Genomic DNA, 21,824 nt, shown 5'->3' with positions numbered 1-21,824 from the left:
GTAGATGTTAGGCTGACTGGCCTATAGTTTCCTGCTTTTTGTCTGCCTCCCTTTTTGAACAGGGGAGTCATATTAGTGGTTTTCCAATCTGCTGGGACCCTCCTGGAATCCAGTGGGTTCTGGAATATTTTGACCAATGCCTCCATTATCTCTGCAGCCACTTCCTTTAAAACCCTTGGATGCAGGCCATCAGGTCCTGGCGACTTGTCTGACTTTAGTCCCATTAGTTTGTCAAATACTTTGTCCCTTGTCATAGAGACTGTTACAAGATCTTTCCTTCCATTAGCTCCTTGCTTATCTGATATCTTTGGGATGTTTATAGTGTCCTTTACCATGAAGACCGATGCAAAATATTGGTTTAAATTATCTGCCAGTTCCCTGTTCCCCATTATCAATTCTCCAGTCGCATCCTCCAAGGGTCCCACGCTCACTTTAGCCACTCTCTTTCTTTTTATATACCCATTGAAGCTCTTGCTTTTTGTTTTTATATTTCTTGCCAATTTACTTTCAAAATCAATTTTCTCCCTCTTTATTAGCTTTTTAGTCATCTGGTTCCTAAAAAATTCCCAATCCTCTGGCCTACCACTAGTTTTTGCAGCTTTGTATGCCTTAGTTTTTGATTGGACACTCTCCTTGACCACCTTTGTTAACCACGGGTGGTTCATCCTTCTCATCGAGTCCTTTTTGATTGGGATAAATTTGCTGAGCATTATGAAATATCTGCTTAAATGTCTGACACTGCTTATCCACTGACCTTCCCCTTGGTTTATTTTCCCAGCCCACTTTAAACAACGCTTTCTTCATACCTCTGTAATTGCCCTTAAGTTGAAGTCGTAAGTTTGGACCAAGATCCATCCTGGTTCAAGCGAACAGTGCAGCCTTGTAGTGCAGGTTAAGAAAATGCCAGCGCCTGAGCTGAGAGCACAGCATGCAGTCCAGTGGGTGAAGCTGCAGCCAACTTGTCAAGAGGGTTGAGGTGGAGGTGGGTGGGGACCCGGACAGCCAATGAGCGCATTATACACTGGCCATCCAAGTGTTGGCCAGCACTCTCCTGCATGCGTGAAAGGGCCTTCAGACTTAACCAAGAGAGGTTCTTAGGACACCCACGTGTCTCTCTCTTTGATCCTGCAGGAGAATATCAAGGGCATGAAGCCTGGTGATTTAGTGGTATGCCTCATGGCTTACAGAGAGCAGAGAAGAAGAGGAAGAGTGCAGCATAGGTGCCTGGCTCGGCAAATGGAGGAGCACCTCCCTCAAGATGAAAGCGCATGCAGCTGAAGATCCACAGCGAGCCGTTGCTCGTAGGCACCTAGCTAGACTCAGGATCTATAGACGACCCCTGTGACTCCTGTAGATGACTGAGAACCAGTATTGCCGAAGGCTCCATATGTCTAGGTAACTGGTCGGTCACATATGCCACTTGCTGCAGGATTTGGCACCACGAAGACATGGAGGGCATCCACTGCCAGTGGCCATGAAAGTAATCGCAGTGCTCAATTTTTATGCCAGTGGCTCCTTCCAGGGTTTCACAGGTGACCTGTGGGGGACCTTGCAAGACTCCACGCACAAGTGTATCCAGGAGGTTACGGATGCCATTTTTGTGAAGGCACATTACTTTGTGCATTTCGACTGGGATCAGGAAAGCCAGGAAGAAAAAGCGTTGGGAGTTGCGTAGATCTCTGGTTTTCCACAGGTGCAGAGTGCCATCGACTGCACTCATGTGGTGCTTAGATCTCCGTGACAACAAGCTGTCAACTACATCAACTGCAAGGGCTTCAGCTTGCTGAATTTTGAGCTGATGTGTACTTCCACAAACACATCCTACAGGTCTGCCACGATTCCCAGTGAGTGTCCACGACTCTTACATCCTTAGCAGGTCTCAGATCCCTGACATCTTCCAGAGTCCAGAGAGACTGTAGTGTTGGCTCCTCGGGGACAAGGGCTACCCGCAGAGGATGTGGCTGATGCTGACCATCTGGCGGCCTGCAGCAGAGCGACGGTATAATGAGGCTCATGCAGCAACTCAGACTTTGGTGGAACAAATGATAGGCATTTTGAAAATGAGGTTCCAGTGCCTCGACAGGTCCGGCAGGGCACTGGAGTACAGCCCCCAGAGGGTGTCGCACATCATTGTCACTTGCTGCGCTCTGCACAACCTGACGCTGCAACAGGGGGAGTTCCTGGCTGAGGAGGAGATGGAGGAGCTGTATGTATCCTTTGATGAGGAGGGCGATGAAGGGGATGACGATGATAAGGTCCTTGAAGGTCAGGATGCCGGCGATGAGGTTATTGCACTGGCCAGATGAGGCAGGTGCGCTCAGGAGGCCCTCATAGCTGCAAGATTTGTGGAGGATGATGAGATGCAGTGAGGACAGGTTTCGGCCCTCCAGAGGACGGCCACCAGGTCATCACAGACAGGGTGTCACAGTCAGCAGGCTGCTCCCACCTCCACTGTGGATGTCAGGGGAGAACCAAGATGTAGCAGCAGGGTTAGGAAAGTTAAGAATATGTAGTTGCATAGCCTCGGCAAAAGTGTTAATCACTTGTACTTACTGTTCACTATTGTAAGATTGTCTCCCTGCTTATGGCTCCTTGTTCTGATGAGCAGTGTTTGTATCACTCAGATGTGAAACTTTGGTTCCTGCACAAGATAAAGGCAGGTGTCTCAGTCCAGGGCCTCTTCCCTGTGCAGTGTGTAACCTTCAGACCAAAGTGATGGTCCAGCCTCACACTCCCTGGACACGTTACTGATGCCTGCACCTCGACAGTGCTTGTCATTGCTGCCAGAATGTCGCGGGCAGGGGTCACAGAGTTCCGTCACTCTCTTTGTGTGCTCTCAGCACCTTTAAGGTGGGGCTGGCCCCCATCTCTTCAGCATCTGTGACCAGTGACGCTGTGCTCCTGAAGGGCTCAGGTGCTGAAGGCTGACAAAGGATCAGGAGCGTTTAAAGCTTCACGGCTGCATCTCTATGATATGAGCCTGATCACAGAGCGCAAGTGAGCTGTTCTCAGCCAGACAGGAGCCGGACATTCACAGAGGCAATGTGAAGATCTATGGAACATCCTCACTGCATGTAGTCACTGAATCTAGCTACTATTAGGGCCTCAACTGCATCACCATGATATGAGCCTGAGCACGGAGGTTATGTGCACCGCCATCAGCCACACAGGAGTCAAACGTTCACAGAAGGCAGCCTGCTGACTGCTATACCCTGTCTGTGATGATCTTGGCGGGTGTCTTCTGGAGGGCTGAGACCCGGAGGGCCCCGGTCTGCTTTTGGGGTCCTGCTATGTGGCAGTGGTACCCTCCTCAGCCTGTGGAGCTGAATTTGCTTGGGTCACGGGAAGAGGGGATTTGGATGGGTCATATTACCCTGGGGCCATCCACCCAGGTGACTCTGGGAGTGTCTGGCCCATCCGAATCCCCTCTCCCTGTAACCCCAGCAAATCCAGCTCCACAGGCCGAGGAGGGTGCCACTGCCACAAAGCAGGACCCCAAAAGCAGGCCGGGGACTTCCAGGTCTTGGCTTCAATTAGAGTGTCATCAGATTCTTCTTCTGAGGTGTCTTCGGGGCTTGAGTCGAGGACCTGGCTCATGGGCCCCCTTGGCTGTTTCCCAGATGTGCCTGCGAAAGCAAGGAGAGATAATTATTGCATGACAGGGGACTGTGGAACAGGGGAACACACTCACATGGTTGTCTGATGTATGTCGCACTGCTGGCTCTTCACTGGGTTGAGCACCGCCGACCTCACCGTCAGCACAAGACTGTCCAGATCATCGCCAGCCAGCTGGATGACTCGATTTTCAAAGTCTGTGAGGTCCTTGATATCAGTCATTCCTCCATCAGTCTGTGACCTCTTCCTTTTGATGTGCCAGCTTTCTCTGCATGAAGACAGATGGAGCAAGTGTAAGCAGGACGCTTGCCAGGCCAGATGAGAAGGATGCCTGGCATGTGTGGGTAATGAGTGGTGCCATGGATGGCATGAGGGCATGTTCCGCAGGCAGATGAAGGTGTGTGTGAGAGAATGAATGGTGATGTCCCTTGAACTGGCAGTGATTGAGATCCCTGTGGATGTTTGATGGGTTTAAGCGTGTGAGTTGAGAGTGACTTACCCTGGCGGAACGAAAGAGATCATTCATTCTCTTTCAGTATTGGCTGGCTGTCCTCTTTTGCAGGGCATTGGCACTGACAACCTCTGCCACCCCCTGCCATGCTGGATTGATGACCTTGCTTGCTGGTCTTCGCCCCGGGCTGGGGTAGAGGACTTCACGGCAGGCCTCCACTGTGTCCAGTAATCGCCCGAGGGAGGCATTGCTAAATTTGGGCAGCATGTTTCCTCCCTTTGCGGGTCATGGCTTTGCAGTGGCTTCTGATCCCTTAGACAGTGCTAGCTCTATGCAGGGGCAGCCTTTAAATAGGGTGCCGGATTACTGAAGGCCTGAGGTGATGGCGGGCAGGCAAATCAGAGGTCACCCCGTTAGCGGGTTTACGTTATAAATGAGGTGGAATGCACTGGGAATGGGATGATATGGTGTGTAAACCCACTATTGCGGCTGGCAGGCCCTTTTTCTGGCTCACTACTGCACTTTGTGCAAATCTGGGATGATTCCACCCCTAGAGTGGGACCTGAACCCAGAAACATGTGGCTCAGAGGTAAGAGTGCTGCCATCTGCGCCTCAGCTGATATACACAAGTTCATGTGTAATTCAAAAAGAGGATATAGATTCTGTGGCGCTTGTCCAATCTCCTAACCTAACTTTGGTGGAAACTTTGGAAAAACTGTGAAAATGGCAATTTAACCTTGGGGAAATATAGCCATCAAGCAATGCAAAAACTAAAACCACTGTCTGTCTAAGGAATTACACTAGGGGGTGCCAATGAACTATATTTGAATTACGTTTTGTTTCAGACACATGATGAGACTACTTGTATTTTTGAAAAACTTCCAAAATACGTACTTGAGAGATACAATGAGAACACTTTCATTCATATTATATACAATGACTGTACACTTATTGTTGTTGGTGGATATCCCTCGATTTGTGTATAATGTCTACTCAGGGTCATGAATTTCTGCCATGGGTCTTCATATGACTGAGCAGGCTGATTCTCGATCCACAGATCTTTCGGCACATGAGGCAGAACATCCTGTGAGGTAGTGAGATGCAGAGTGCAGGATTTGCTTCAACCAATCAACACTCTAGTATCGCTAAAACTTGGCCCACAGGTTAGCAAGGCCATAACAAAGCAAATCAAGCTCTAGGCTTTATTTCTAGAAGGATAGGATTGAAAAGTGAGTTATGGTAAACTTGTATTGAACCTTGCTTAGACCACACTTGGAGTACAGAATGCAGTTCTGGCCGACTAATTATAAAAAGAATATAGAGGCACTTGGAAAGGGTACAGAGGAGATTAACAAGGATGATACCAGAAATGCATGGGTATGCACATCAGGAAAGGGTTGACAGTCTGTCTCTCTTCTCTGTTGTAAAAAGAACACAGGCGCAACCTAATAGGTCTTAAAAAGTGATGAAACATTTTGACGGAGTGGATGCAGAGAGAATGGCCATAATATTGCTGTCGGTGGGCAGGGGCGGGCCCGACATGCTGACATGCAAAATGACGCGCGGTGACGTTGGGAGTGCTTCCCGAAATCATCGCACGTTATTTAGATATTTCGTTCAGCAGGCGCGCGTCTGAGGCAGCTGTGCACCCGCCGAACTGTCATTGGCCTATTAAGGTCATTAACAGACCAATTAAACTTGTTAGCAACACTGCCCGTCCAACCTTAAGGTTGGCGGGCAGATGAAGAGCTCAGGTGGCCTTCCGTTTTTCAGGACACCTCATCCACGGGCAGAATGAGGTTTCCTGAATGTTTAATAAAATAATTAAATAAATTTTCCGGGATGCAGAAACATGTCCCAGCTCATGTGATACTGTCACATGAGGGGACATGTTTAAATAATTTTTTAGATCCTTTATTCAAGATTTTCATTACCAACTTAATCTCCCTGAGGAAGCTCGGTGCCTCAGGGAGATTGCGGTGCTCTTCTGAGCACATGCGCGGCGTAAAATGGTGTAAAATGGCGGTGCACAGCCGATCGTGGGTGGCGATCGTCTCCATGCCCGCCCCTGCTCACTCCCGCCCAGCCCACCCGACATAGGTAAGATGCAGCCTAATATTTCCTCTTGTGAGAAAGAGCATAACTAGAGCCGGTAACATAAGATAGTCACCAAAAAATCCAATAGGGAATTCAGAAGAAACTCCTTCATCCAAAGCATGGGAAGAATGTGGAACTCGCTACCTCAGAGTGGTTGAAGCAGATAGTATAGCTGCAGTTAAGGGGAAACTAGGCAAGCACTTCAAAGAAGAAGGGATTAAATGGTTCTGATCGTAGACTTAGGTAAGAAAATGTGGGTGGGAGCTTGAATGGAGCATAAACACTGACATGGATTGGTTTGGCTAAAAGGCCTGTTTCTATGCCACATATGCTATCTAATCCTATGTAGTTGTGGTAATATGAGGTGCCCTGTCCCTTTAAGAGAATGCAAGTGTACTGATCATATGACAGCACTGACGAATCACTGTACAGTACAGGCAACTGAGAACTGTAAATCTAGTTCTGGAGGTTTTTGAGTGAGCCCTGCCCTATGTCTCAATAAAGCATCATTGTTTGTTCTCACATCAGTCTCTCCCCATTATTGATTGCAACCAGCAATTGAGGAGAACGTAGGAAGGTGTGCAGTTACAGTTCGGTTGGCCAACAAACTCATTTACTCAAGAAATAAAAATGGCGACGAGGATAAAGAACAAAAGAAAATAAATTTCAAGACAGGTGAAAAAAGCATTGGAAAGAGCATCTGTACTTACCTTGTGAAATAGGCGACAGCTGTCAATTGGAGCAGAAAGCAGTGCTGCAGTTTAAAATTTAAAAAAACCCTGTAGAATCACAATCGCGGAGATCCCGCCAAAACTCAAAAAGAGCGTGAAACCCAGCAGAGAAAAGCCGACAGTTGCAGAGACAGACTTAATAAAAGACAGTGACTGCTCTTAAAGTGGCAATACATTTAAAAGGGTAAATATATGAAAAATGGCTGTGGACAGAAAATTATGAGATCCCAGAGAGAGAGGGCGACTCTGTGGTAATCCAATCACTTAAATTCATCATTACCTGGAAGTGCAGTCCCCTTTCAGCCATTCACAATGCCGCAGTTCTGGAGTGTCGATCAATTCGACCCCATTTCAGATGCCTGGTCTCATAATATCGAATGCCTAGCGTTCTTTTTTACCGCTAACGGCATCACGGGGGAGGAGGAGAAGAGGGCGATTCTTTTGTTCTCACATGGGAGCAAAACGTATGGACTGATCCGCAGCCTTAAATCACCTAGCTCCCCAGGCTCATAGGCTTTTGACGAGTTAATAAAAATTGTACAGAGCCACCCGAGACCAAAGCCCTCAGTTACTATGCAGCCCTTCAAGTTCAGTTCAAGGAACAGGCTTCCGGAGGAGAAAATAGCTGACTATGTAGTCACTTTAAAGGCATTAACTGAGCATTGCAAATTCGGAACGAACATAAGTGATATGTTGAGAGACTGGTTGATATACGGGATTGGAGATGATACTATCCAAAGGCGATTGCTAGCTGAACCTAGTCCAGACTTCAAAAAAGCATTAGAATTAGCTATCACGATGGAGAGTGCTGTTGGAAATTCCAAAGTTATAAAAGTTACACAAAATGGCGCCGGCCATCTGGTCAAGCGGGCCAATCTGACAACAAAAGGCGCGAAAACTTTAGACTCCATGGAAAGATGAAAAATGTTCTCTAGCTCCAGACCATTGAAAAACAATGGTACTGCAGTGAAAACCTGCAAAATAAATGAGAGAAATACATCCAGGCCTCCAGTCAGCGAACGACAACTCAAACAAGCTGAGGCTTTTTCTGTCACCGTTATGGCTACATAATGCGGCACTGCAGAGAAAGGTTAAAACAACACTATAAAGGCAGAAGGAAAAGTTGTGAAATATGCCTCTTGGAAGAGCCAGAAGGAATAGAATCAGACATCCATTCATTTTATAACCTCAAAGTGGGTAGAACTGAGCCAATCCAAGTAGTCATTACAGTTAACAGACAACCCACTGAGATGAAAGTGGATATGGGAGCCGTCAATATCTGTCATTGGAGAGCATGCATTTAGATATCTGAGTAAAGGAACCCATCCTTTGAAGTTAGAAGTTTCGGACACAAAGCTGAGGACATACACGGGTGAAGAAATAAATGCGAAAGGGGTATGTCAAGTCAAGGTGCAGTATGAGGAACAGCCTGCAAAATTACCCTTATTTGTAATGTCAGGCAGGGGACCAAGTGTCCTCGGAAGGAACTGGCTGGGAGAGATAAATCTTGAGGGCCCGCTGAGTTCCCAATTCAAAACCATTGTATTGCCGCAAGAAAAAATGAGTACGCAAAGACTCAATGGGAGAAGCTCTTGGAAGTGTTACACCAGGACAGAGTTCAAGCTGAAATCAGCATCCTTTGAAAGAAAAAGGAAGATCTATTAAAGGACTTTTGTGCGCTACAAAATTCAATCAGCTCTCAATTTGTGCCACGAAAAAGATATGAAGAAGAAAAGGAAGAGTTAAGCCTGTCTCTGGCCGAGTTAATGAATAATTAGCTGAGGAGGGGAAACGAGATGCGATTCTCCAGGAAACTATTAATGAGAATAGGAAAAAATTGGAAGAGCTGAAGCAGCAGCTTTGTAAAAGCCCTGAAGTTTTAAAGCTAGAAGGCCCTGAATTCTCAGAAGAGCTGTTGGAAAACCCAACTACAGAGCTCATTCACGCTCGCACCCAAGCCTAGTTCAGTGAACAGCAAAATTAAAGAGAAGACAGGGATAGGGTCAGTGCTTCCAAGAAAAGGACACACAGGAAGAAAAAGAGAAAGTATTGACATTGCTCGGAAAGAAAAACAAAAATAATTTTTTTTCCCTTTTCCTCTTTCTCCTCACACGTCATGTGGCTCATCGCTGTATTGCCTTGTGCTTGTTGCCCTTTATCTGTTTCAGCTTGGAGGGGAGGGGCAGCAAGAGTGAACGTGACTGTACCCAGAAGATGGTGAAATCATCCACTGAGGGACATAGTGGGCAACTGCCCCTGAAAAGGAAGTCTCGGAAACACCAAACGAGGTTGTTGGGCTACAATGTTCAACCTGTCATAGAAGGTCTCCTGAGAGACTTGACCTGTAAATAGTTATTGTGTAAATAGTTATTGTGTAAATAGTTAATGTGTTTTCAGCTTGTTAGCTGTATTTTTAAATATAGGGGGAGGGATGTGGTAAAGTGAGGTACACTCTCCCTTTAAGAGAATGCAAACGGACTGATCATGCGACAGCACTGCACAGCGCAGGCAACTGGGAACTATAAGTCTAGTTCTGGAGGTTTCTGAGTGAGCACGTATGATCTGGTGCTCTGCCCTATCTTTCAATAAACCATCACTGTTTATTCTTACATCAGTCTCTCCCCATTATTGATCGCAAGCAGCATAGGAAGGCGTGCAGTTAGAGTTCGGTTGGCCAACGAACTCATTTACCCAAGACATAAAAGTAATCCTAGTATCTATATTAAGGTATAGGGTAGTTGACAGTATTCATGGATGCAGATATTTTCATTTTTCACATTTCTTAATGCATGAGACATGACTTAGTGAATGATGTGTGTGATGTGTTACTATATGCCTACTATTGAATGGAATATGGTACAATGGATTGTGAATCAACACCTATGATTTTTAGCGGCACTCTGCTTTAGTTTTCCATGAGTTTTAAAAGAACATTGAAAATTCACTAAAACACCGCTTCAGGAATTTTTTTAGGAAATGAGCTGTCGAAAAGGACTAAAGGCATTTTTTCAAATGAATAATGTTAATACTCACATATGGTATTGTGATTTAAGTAAAGTTAAAAAGACAGTTAGTCACATATTCACCTAATCATGTTTGTGAGCTCAAGTACATCTCATGTAAGTGTTTGTTCGCTATTTGTTCACTGATGTTGAGCATTATAGAGAAAGTTAAAAGTAGGAAGACTGAGAGCAGAAAAAATATCCTGGGAGGATACATGAAAGGATTAACTACTTTAATATTTTGAATTGAACGACGGAATGAGTATAGTATTAGGATTCAAATCCCATCAAGACAAGCTGTGAAATTAAATTCAACAAATCTGGTAAACTGCCAGAAGGCGGGAAAAGTCATTTGGGTGCAGCATTTAAAAGGCTGCAGCTGTAATGTGCCTGTAGAATCTTTTCAATGGCAGAATGAGTAGCAGCAGTGGATGCTTCCATGAATGTACTGTAGGAAGAGACAAGGACAAGGCGAGACTGGATTTTTGGTCTCCAAGACAGGAATCCCCAGAAATTGACAGTATAGGCAATATGGAGAAAGATGAGCTAGGCAGCCGGTGCCATGTTGACCATCCTCCGTACATAGTATGTGTGCTCGACCTTTGTAGTTGCAGATGACTATGACGTGAACTAGAATTCATTGAGTTAAGTTTCAGGTATGGCATATTCGAAGATGACTAATCAGTTCAATTTGAGCACAAAAGCATCTGTTGATTGTTGGACACACATGTATAATTGGTGTGGAAGAGTTGCCTGCAGCTCTTGACCTGCAAAGCTCATGTTTCCTGTTGGCCATAGGAGGTGGCGTGGTTGCTGATGAGACTGTGCCATGTAGAGTGATCCTGTACAAGGTTCTCCCATGTCTCAGGGGTGATGTTGAAACTCTTCAGTGAAATATTCAGGGTGTCCTTGAATCACTTTTTCTGGTCTTTATGTGATTGTTTCCCTCCAATTTGCCTGCCATAGGAGAACTTTGTCTGGTAAGCATCCATCAGACACTCTGGCAACATGTCCTGCTCATCCTATCTGAACTCTCTTCAGCAGAAGGTGGATGCTAGACATGTCGTTCAGGGAGAGAATCTCAGTATTAGAAACCTTGTCTTGCCACCTGATATTGAGTAGTCTCCACAGGTTTGTCAAGTGATTGTGGTGTAGCTTTTTGTGCGCCTGGAGTAAACTGTCCTTGTCTCACAAATATACAAGAAATTGGGAAGGGCATCTGCTCTGTATATCTTCACTTTTGTTGAGAGACTAATTCCTACACACAGTAACATGGTGTTGGCAACAGTGTAAAAATCTCACAAGGCTGAAAAGATAAATGAAGTAATGAACACCTATGCTTATTCTGAAGGGATAGTGAAAGCATGAGTCACCACCACAGCATATGCCCTCACGGTGTAAGTGACAAGATGGATGTAACAGGCCTGAAGTTAGTTAAGCAACTGCTTTGCTGGTAAGTTACGCTGTTTTCTAGCCTGTTTCACCTGGGTTTAATGAGATAACTAAATATTTTAGATGCAGCCTTGATTAACTTGAATGTGGAAACTATAAGCTGCTGCAACCACATCCTCTCTCTTGCTCATCCATCCCTCAGAACCTTCAATGCAACAATAGCAGGACTCTGTAAACACGCTCTGTGGATACCTGGGGCTGGATTTTTGTCTGGTGATTAAGGCGGTTATGAGGGTGGGAATGACAAGAACTTTGAATTTTTTGCACTAATTTCAAAGTTGTAGTGCCTTCCTGACCCTGTGCTATTTATTGAGTGGCATTTTTGTGGGCCATGAAGGCCTTGGATCATGACGTCGAATGCAGGTCTTCTGAGTCGGGCTCACCATTGTGAATCTATAGGAAATTTACATTTTCTCCCCCATGTTATTTTTGTGTGCTGATGCAGATTTTGGAAGCCCTAAAAACCTGCCTCATTGGAGAGTTCATGTCCACTGGGGGAAGCCTGCTGAGGTATTAGGAGCATTCTGACAGGTAAGTGTTAAATATTTTGAGATCTTCAAATGTCACTATTAGATGCTGTATTGTAATGTAGATGTGTGTTATCTGCAGAGTTTCATCATGGGGCTCTGGCCTGAAAAGGGAAGTTGGCTATTACATTGACCAGCCTTGTTTAGGTGTTGGAATGCATTAGAGTGCTTTTCCCATTCGGAAAAGTACACTTATGCATTCAAAACTGAAGAAAACACTGCTTGGGATCTCTATTGTAATAATCTGATGTGGGTTAAACGACCAAAGCCCTTTTAATTTGGAAATTAAATCCTACAGCAGCACTTAGAGAAAAAAAAAAATTGCTACCTGCTCCTGGACTGCTTTGATTGACAGGATATCTGTTGTAGCTTAGGAGAAAAAGGCCATCTGTTTTACAGTTTCAGTCAACTCCTTTGTTTATACTTCCGTTGACCCCATCGTGAATGCTTGGCTGAGTTTCAAAAGCTCAAGAGCCACTTATCTCAGCAGCAAGCTGTGTTCACAGTTTGACATTTTCAGAGGTTATTAAATGATTATCTATCTTTGGTGTGGTATGTGAATTAGTGTTTATTTGTTTTTGCAACAGATTGACTACTTGTGGGGATTTAAATCTCTGAGTGGCTTTTACCATCATCCATACTTCAGCTACATTTTTCCTTTCCATAGATTTTTGGAAACCGATAGAGCCTTGATTTTCTCCTCTTGCGCTTCCTTCAGGAGCATCAGGTATAAACTATCAGGTCTCAGGGACTTATCTACCTTAAGCATGAATAATTCCTTTAGCACAGCTTCTTATTTCATAATAACCACCACCCTCTTCAGGTGGTTCCACAGTTTAAAAACATTCCAACCGCTGAGCTTCCATTTTCTTTTTCAGTTCTAACAGTTTGTTCTCGATTATGTTCTGGTCACTATTCTGAAAAAACAGCCCTGTTTATATATCATGTAATTGCTCTGCCTCATTATGTAGTTAAAAAATTTTCCACTTGTGTCTGTTGATCCACAATGAACTCCATTCAATTAATTTGGGCTAGATCTTACCTCCTTAACAGCACTGTAGGTGTACCTACACCACATGGGCTGCAGCGATTCAAGCAGGCAGCTCATCACCACTTTCTCAAGGGCAATTAGGGATGGGCAACAAATGCTGGCCTAGCCAGCAAAGTCCACATTCCTTGAATGAATAAAAATGAAATCTTCATTCAACATTTGAAATGAGCTAATTTCTAGTCTAACATTTTGATCTTTGACTAATTTATTTACAGGGTCAATGGGTCACTATTTTTCAAGCATTCTCCTAAATTCAGGTCTTCTTATTGTCACACTTTAATATCTAGAATCAGAAATACTAGAAGCCTTCTGTGAACATCCTTTTGTTTTATTACAAGTTACCCTTGGGATGGTTTAAAATCCTGTAACTACTCTAAGCCTCTCCACATTACCTGCAAATCTTACTTTGATTGCTTTTCCATTATTCAATATTATGTGCAGTGCCAAGACAAGGAGCAGATCTCTTATTATTTTTCAATTAAATTCAATCTTCAAGCATTGCCATCAATAAAAACTTTCCTTTCAATGTTAAGTGTTGTTGATTAATAAAGTTATTCTCCTTTTTTCTTTTCTCTCCTTTTTTCTTTCCTTTTATTTTTGGAAATATTTGAGGTACAAAATTCAGATTGGTAGCACCTGTTGTTATGGGTGTCATTTGCCTTTCAAAGTATTGCCATATTGTTGAAAGTAGTATCGTGCATACAGTGAATGGCTGCCTCAACTATGAACAGAAGGATGATCATGTCACCTGTGTGCTGATTTGATATCAGCAATGCATGATGCATCTGGCTCCTTCTAAGCTGGATATACTTGCAACATCTTGCAGTTTGTCTATGCCATTGCTTTCAGTCTAAACCATGATTTCAGCCACCTGACCCTCCCAGACCAGAATATTTTCCATCTCCTTTGTAATGTCCTGTATTTTGGCATTTGATGCAACAGGCTAATAGAGGTTGATTGCACTTCTTTTCCCACATAATGATTAGCTCCATGGGGCCATGTTGTTGCTTATAAATTCCCTCCCTTGTGTCACCTCATAGTCTTCTTGATACCGCTCATGAAAACTTCAGCCTCCTGCATTGCCTCTATTTGATTTTACTTCTCCACTCCCCCTCCGACAATTGGTCTTTCACTTCCCTCCCTCTACCACTCTATTCCTTTCTGGCTGCCTTTGGGTGGAATTTCCTGATCCCACTGGGGTGGGTTTGAAGGTAGCATCAGGAGCAAAACTGGACAGGGTCATACCAGCAACAGCTGCCTGCCTGGCAGCCAACTAGTGGCAATTAAGTGGTCACTTGGAGCCAGATTGGGAACTCTGCTGGGATCTTACTGGCGGCAGACGAGCCGCCGGCTGAGGCCTAACCTGGCAGATGGCTGGAGGTGGCCCCCAGGCAGCAGGCCGGGGGCGAGGGATAGCAAGGCCTACTTCCCCTGGATCCAAAACTGGCAGAAGGCCACCCAGTGGACTTGAAGATGATGGCCTGACAGCTGGTTTCTGGCCCCAGCCAGTTTTGCTGAGGCAGGCTTGAGGGTGGTAGGAAGCTGATTAGGCTCATTAAGAGCTTTGTTAACTCCAATTAAAGGAGGCTGACTGGAATTTTCCAGTGAGCCTCCTGTTTCCTGCAGATGGGGGACAGTGGAAGGTGGGTACCCAGGGAAGGCCAGGTGCAGGGCGAGGGTGGGGCCAGGTGGGTTTGTGTGCGTGGTAGTGTTCCAGGCAGGCCTAGAGGCCTTTCCTGCCTGCCTGGGTGAGGGGGCAGCCACATGTCACCCTGTACAGGGGCTCTCCCAACACAATGCCCCCCGCCCCACCTACACCACCCCTTCCCCCCACTGGAAAGAACCATTTTTAATTTAAGTTTTAAAACTGCTAGTGAGAGGGTGCCTCCTTGTTGAAGTGCCCTGTCTGTTATTTACCTGCTATCACAGCCTGTTATTTCCCTCAAGCTGGAAGGCCTTTGATTGGCCCTCTAGCTTCAAGAGGCAACTCTGCCAAAATCCAAATGGGTGACTGTTTCCCCCAACCCCCCTGGGGCCAAGTTCGGGACATGAAAAAGTCCAGACCTCTGTTCCTGCCCTCGTCGGGAAAATCCAGCTCCAAGTTTGAACAAATCCGCCTTGAGACATTTCTTGCTCTTGTGGCTTTTCTTGATAATTTTAGTTTCTAGAAACTTCCGCATCATGCAAGTTTCACATCAAATTGACCTTGCCCATCCTGCCGTATTAATTATTCACCAGTTAAGTACCTCTTACTTTAGCTTAGTCTGATGGATCAGCTGAATGCTTGCTCAACATTGAATTGACATTCAAAGCCAAACTTCCTCTTTAAATCAGTTTCAATTTGTTGCTCATGTGACTGATCAGTTTTCGACTTACGCTGCATAATTTTTTACAAAATGCCTGAATGGTGTTTGTTAGCTAACACCTTACAACTGACAGCTATTACCTAGCAGGCAGTTAGTCCATCACAATTGTCAGTTTCTGTTAGTCACTTTCTGTTTCACAACAACCTAGTTATGACCTAAAAGTTAATCAATACTCACCATTAAACTTGTGTCTCACAGCTGCAGGTGAACCTCACTCTGGCAGTACAATCTGAGATTTGTCAAATTATATGCTCCATGTCCCATATATTCTCTGCCTTGTAGTCCTGCCTTATATACTATTTAATGTAGTTTGCAATGTATCATTATGTCAGTGCCAAAAATTGTTTCTTCCAAATAATTTTTCATAAGCATATTATACAAATGATGCTCATCCCTGTAAAGTGGTGATCTTTATGGATTGGGAAGTTTTACACGCCCAAATTCAACAATGTACAAACCCTAAAATTGTGCAACTCCAATCCCATTGCAGATCTTCACTTCTCAGCCTTACCTCATTTTTATCTCCCAATCCCAGAAGGGTTTCCTTTTTTAGGGATGTCCGGCAGTGGGCTCCAGGCTCTGCACCCTGCTTGAAGGATTGAAGAGGGACAGATAGCAAAGACTACAGGATCCGTGAAGTGTGTCTCTTTTACTTTCAGAGGCAGTGGATTGGGAATTGGAAGTTGCAGTCTACTGGATACTGTCTGCAAACAACGGTGAAGACCCTAGAGAGGCAGCCCTTACCACAGCTGCACCCCTTCCCAGGCACAAAGCCTTGCCATGTCTATGATTGGGGATTATCGGGCCTAGATAACGATCTGAGCCTGGAAGTAGGTTGTATTTTGGGGAGGGAAATTGGCCTCTGCCCTTAACCTAATAAGCATAACTTTTCACTAGCAATGTTTTCCATAAATGTTCCTTGTTGGTAAGCAGTAATGCTTTTATGTAGAAAACCTTTGCAATAGAATTCAGAAACAGGACAGATGCATGTCACTGAACTTATTTCTGATGGAGAAGAGACATAGCAAGGCCTACAGAAGAAAAGCAGAGGCAAGCACACTACTTCATGTACGCCATGAGTATAGAAGCATTGGAAATAATTATAACATTCACACACTTCAAGTGAATTTTGAAGATGCCATGTGGAGTTGGAGGGCATCCCTGCCAGTGGCTTTGAAGGTGACCGCAGTGCTCAATTTCTTGGCCTCTGCTCTTTCCAAGGATCAACTTGGTGACCTGTGTGACATCTCTCAGTCCGCAACACATCGATGCATAAAGGAGGTCACAGATGTCCTTTACAGGAAGGCCCATCATTATGTCAGGTTTGCTCTGGATGAAGTTAGCCAGGCTGCGAGATTCCCCAGCTTCACCGCCAACTCAGGCTTCCCAAAAGTGCAGGATGCAATAGACTGCACCCATGTGGCTATACGGGCTCCATGGCAGCAGCCCCTAATGTTTATAAACTGCAAGGGCTATCATTCCATCAATGTACGACTGGTGCGTGATTACTGGAAGCATATACTGCACTTTTGTGCATGGTACCCTGGGAGTTGCCATGACTGCTACATCCTGAGTCACTCCCAGGTGCCTGAGATTCCCGTGGGGCCATTATGTCTGCAGGGATGGCTGCTTGGGGCTAAGGGGCACCCACTGAAATGCTGGCTGATGACACCAGTGCATTGCCCTCAGAGTCGTTCTGAGGAGGTACAACGCTGCTCACAGCTCCACACGCTCCCTTATAGAGCAGACCATAGGGCTCCTGAAGGTGTGTTTCAGTTGCTTGGACCGCCCAGGTGGCTCACTCCAATACACTCCTGACAGGGTTTCCTGCATCATCGCAGTGTGTTCCGCTCTTCACAATCTGGCTATGCAAAGAGGTGACCCCCCTGCCAGAGGATGACATGGAGGAGGATGAAAGCTCATCGGTGGATGAAGATCCAGAGACCTGGGAACCTTAGGATCCTGCTGTCAGCCAGTGTGAGTGCGATCACATCATGGAGGAAGGAAGACGTGGGAGACTTACCTGTGATACGTTAATTGCTGACAGATTCTAGGAAGAGTAAAGTCAAGTGAGGGAATATGGCCACATTTCTCCTAGCCTTCAATGCCATCTTCTTTCAACACACGGGATGTCCATCCACTTGCAGCGAGAACAAATCCCGCATTCACACTTGCCTCTTAAGTGAGTTCACTCAAGACTTCACTTAGGAACAAGGGTGATGCAAGTGAAGACTTGAAGTCTTCGCCACTATCTAATGATACAAACACTGCTGCGACTGAGACGTGGACATCCCTAGGGATCTCCTCCTCCTGTAAATGTCTTTCCATCTGCCACTACCACTGAGGAGACACAAATGCTACTAGAATATCAATGCTGATGGGCTGCCCTCGCTCACTGGTGTTCTTTGAGGGAGAAGGGTTAGAAACACTAACATCACAAACTTCCAATAAAGATTTAAACACATCTCCCTGACATCGCACAAGGGTGCAGATATCAGTTCAACTGAGGTTGACATCACATGAATGTTAATCTCACAGTGGGACACCATCAATGAGCGGGAGGAAGGCTAAACCTTGAAATAAGAGGACTCCACAGTACAAAATCACAACGCCTTCAGTTGACAGGGACATTCACATAACCATAAAATGTATTAACAAAAGTGCAGTTTAGTTACATGTCTAGCACACCCGTGACCCACAAGTGACCCACAAGTGACATCAATTTTTCTTAACTTTCCTAACTCTAGCACTATGCCTGGGTGCAGCCCCGACACCCACAGCAGAGGTGGAGGCAGCCTGTTGACTGCTATGTCCTGATGTCTGTGATGACCTTGGCGGACGTCGTCTGATAGCTCCTGGCCTGGAGGGCCCAGACCTGATAAGGGTCACCTGCTCAGGGGCAGAAGCACCTTTGGTGGCCTGAGAAGCTGGAGTGGATGGAGTCACAGACAGAGGGGGCTGTGAGTGGCTGTACACACTTAGAGTGTCCTGAGTGGTGGCCCTCGGGATGTCCGGCTAACGCTCATCCTCCCTGTAGGAGCCTGAGGGCCCTGCCCTGCCTCCTGCAAGAGATGGTGCACCCGGAGGGAGGTCAAGGTGCCTCATCCCCATGTTGCCTACATCTTGATGGTGCCAACCAGGGCGTGTGGCCATGGAGTGCAGGGCCGAGTGCAAATCCGGCAAGGCTTGCTGGATCAAGGTGTCCATGGTGGTCACCAGCCTTCCCATAGTGACCCCGAGCTGCTTGCATATCAGAGCCTTGACATCAGACAGAACGTGGACGGACTCCTCTATCGTTCACTCTAATCTGCTGAGTGACTGCGGAATCTCTGCCTGATGTTCCACTGCCTGTCATTGCATTTCCAGCATTGATTTGGCAGCTGCTTCCAGAGGCTCATCATCTGACTTGGACTGAGCAGGTAGCCGGTCTCCAGCAGCCCTCCGAGTGCCAGAGTACTGGCCTGTCCCTGCCTCCGACTGCTGCGGGGATGTGTCAGTGAGGTGTTCCCCAGAAAGTGAGTCCGAGCCTAATCTACAGCTGTACCCCACTGACCTGTGTGTCTCTGTGGAGGGTGTGTGTGATCGCCGTGATGGTTCATCCAGAGCTTCCTCTTCAGATGACATCTGGGGGCTTGCTATGGTGATGCTGGACTGGCTTGGGGGCCTCGATCTGTTGGTGCCTAGAAAATAGAAAAGGGAGTTTCAGTTAATGAACATGAGTTAAATGAGACTGCACGTGACTCACTGTGATTGTCAGGATTTGAAGAGGTGATGGAGCTGTGATCCATACTAGGTGGGTGGGAGAGGCTAATCTCCCCTTCCCCATGGGAGCGGTCCCCAGCCAGCTTGGCTGCAGCCTCCTCGAATTCACTGAGGGTGAGGATGTCGGATGCCCCTCCCCCGGTCTGCGCTGTCTCGTGACAGCTTGGTCTGTATGAAGGAGAAAAAAAGGCATGTGATAAGAAGGGATGGAACAGAGGCTGTGTGAGATGCATGTCCCCTGTGTGTAGTGAGCCCTCCCCAGAAGGGCCAGAGGATGGAGTGTGAGCAACATGATAGATGGGGCGGTGGTGAGGTGAGCATCTCGGTGAGTGAATGAGTGTTGATATGTGTCCCCCTGATAATGGTTGCGTGAACCCCCTGAAGAGAGTGGCCTTTTAAGTGCATGATACCATGATGAGAGTTTGACACTGGAGGGTGTTGAAGGATGACTTACCCTGGAGGAGCGGATGAGATCATTCGCCCCCTTCCTGCACTGGGTGGCACTTCAGCCGCTGGTGTCAGCCATGCTGACCTGCTATGCTACAGTGTCCCAGGCCCGAGAGGTGAGGCTGCTGTTCTTCCTGCAGCCATGCATGGGGTAGAGCACATGCAGTTGTTTTTGCACCCATCTGACCAAGCCCCGGAGGGCCTGGTGGGTGAAGCCGGGTGCAGACTTTGTCCTGAGGCTCTTGGTCTTTCTCTTATGGGTTGCAGACATCTCTGGTGGGCTGGAGAGATCGCGATTGTGCGTTGGACTGGCATTTAAATATGGCGCCAGGGACCTTCGAACCCGCCAGCTGATGGCGGGCAGATGAATCAGCTCCTGACCCGCCAGGTGATTCGGAGCGAAATGCGCCTCTGCGTAATTAATGAGGCTCCAAGCGTAGAAACGGGTTGGAGTTGCCGCCATTACAGGTGACAGGCTGGGCACTGCCGAAACTGTCCGCCACCGCACTTAGTTTCATCTTGGGAAAATTCCGCCCAATGAGTTTCTTCCTTTTTTTCCAAACATAAACGAATATAGATTGACCAATTGGTTTATAAGCTTCATTGGTGGCTTCTTTAATCTGTAAGAGGTCAGAGCTCTTTACAAAAACTATAGTGAAAATGCTTTATGAAAGAACTTTAAAAAAATCCTACTTGTTATCAGTTTTGGATTCTCTCTCAACAAAGGGAGTTACGTTTATCAGCCTAGCATCTTTGGAAAAGTGAGACTTGAATTTATATAATGCCTTTCACAGCCACAGGACATCCCAAAGCACTTTATAACCAATGAAGTACTTTTGAAGTCTAGCTATTGTGGTAATGCAGCAGCCAATTTGCACACAGCAAGCTCTCACAAACAACAATGTGATGATAAACAGATAATCTATTTTTGTGATGTTGATTGAGGGATAAATTTGGGGAGGACTCTTGGGGGAGCTTCCCTGTTTTTCTTCAAAATAGTGAAGGGGACCCAGGACAGCAGACAAAGTCACATCCAAAAGGTGATACCTCCAACAGTGCAGCACTCACTCAATACAGCACTGGATTGTCAGTCTATGTTTTTGAGTTCAAGTTTCTGGGCTGTTAATTAAAGCCTAATCTTTTGACTCAAATGCTACCAAATGAACCATAGCTGACAAGCACTGAGGGACAGATACTGAGGAACTTAATATGGGGAAAGGTGGACTTCACCTCAATGCAGCAAACAGCAAGGCCCAGCGACAATACAGGTAGCAATGAGCCTGCATTATAGGCTGCGGGAGAAACATGCAAGGACCCAGTCAAATTGGGTGTGGGGTGTTATGTGATCAATGCCTAGTATTGTACAGTTGACAGATGGGCTTTGCTTTCTGAAAAAAGAGAGGAGCAGTGGACAGAATAAACTCTTCCTGTGTTATTGATGAGGTTGGTTTGTTTTTCTGGAACTTCGCTGCTTATTCCATTGCCATCTGGTCTGCCACCAACTTCGAATCAGCATCCAGGTACCCAGCAGCACTGGAGGAGATGCAAACTCTTAATGCATTCTTCGGGCCTTGGATACAATCTTGCAAACCATCCAATCAGTTCGCAGACTCTGCCACCGCCTCATAGGGCCTCTTGGAGTCTTCACAAACTCCAGGGAGATGAAGCATGTTAGCACGCCATGCCTGAAGACATGGAAAGAAATAACCTTGTGATCCCAGCACTACCGCTTCTGGATCAGTGAGCAGGGCAAGGAGTGCGAACCTCAACACATCTGTCTCAGGAGCTCAGTGTAGGCTCTACCTTTGAGGATGGTCTTCTTCCTCTTGCTGGTGGGGCAGCTGAGGATGTGGAAGACTGAAGCCGGGTTCCTGCTGAAGGCTGGTCTGCTGTAGAAAAATCCCGTGATCATGAGAGAAACATAAATTTACAGAGAAATCATGTCTCTCACAATGAATTTGTGAGATTTAGCACCTGTCTGTCCAGAAACTTATATCACAGAAAAGAGAGATTCACTCTTGGCCATTTTTAAAAACATTCTCAGTTACTCTGGCATGCTCTACACCCACACCAGACTCTAAAAGTTACAAAATTGAAATGATGTTTGAAAACATATTTATTTGTAACCATCTGACATGATTTGGAGGATTTATAAAATGTATATACAAATGAGTCATTATAGTTCTAAATATTGAGATTCCCAGCTTTCAAATAAAATTGTTTTGGAAAGATTATACAGATAAGTTAACCAAACGGATGATAAAAGGTGGTATTGATTGGAATAACTCAGTAATGGATTTAAATTTTAACTGAAGTTGGCCAT

General features: G+C 45.9%; 1 pseudogene; it reads right to left on the bottom strand.

The window, feature by feature from the left end:
- Window positions 1-20,847: 20,847 nt before the first annotated feature.
- On the bottom strand, window positions 20,848-21,413 carry LOC144694725 (tubulin polyglutamylase complex subunit 1-like; annotated as a pseudogene).
- Between the last annotated feature and the right edge of the window lie 411 nt (window positions 21,414-21,824).

This window comes from Cetorhinus maximus, chromosome 20 (genome assembly GCF_964194155.1).
Source record: "Cetorhinus maximus chromosome 20, sCetMax3.hap1.1, whole genome shotgun sequence".
Taxonomy (NCBI): domain Eukaryota; kingdom Metazoa; phylum Chordata; class Chondrichthyes; order Lamniformes; family Cetorhinidae; genus Cetorhinus; species Cetorhinus maximus.
The sequence above is the reverse complement of the archived record's forward strand: the minus strand, read 5'-3'. Positions and strand labels throughout refer to the sequence as shown.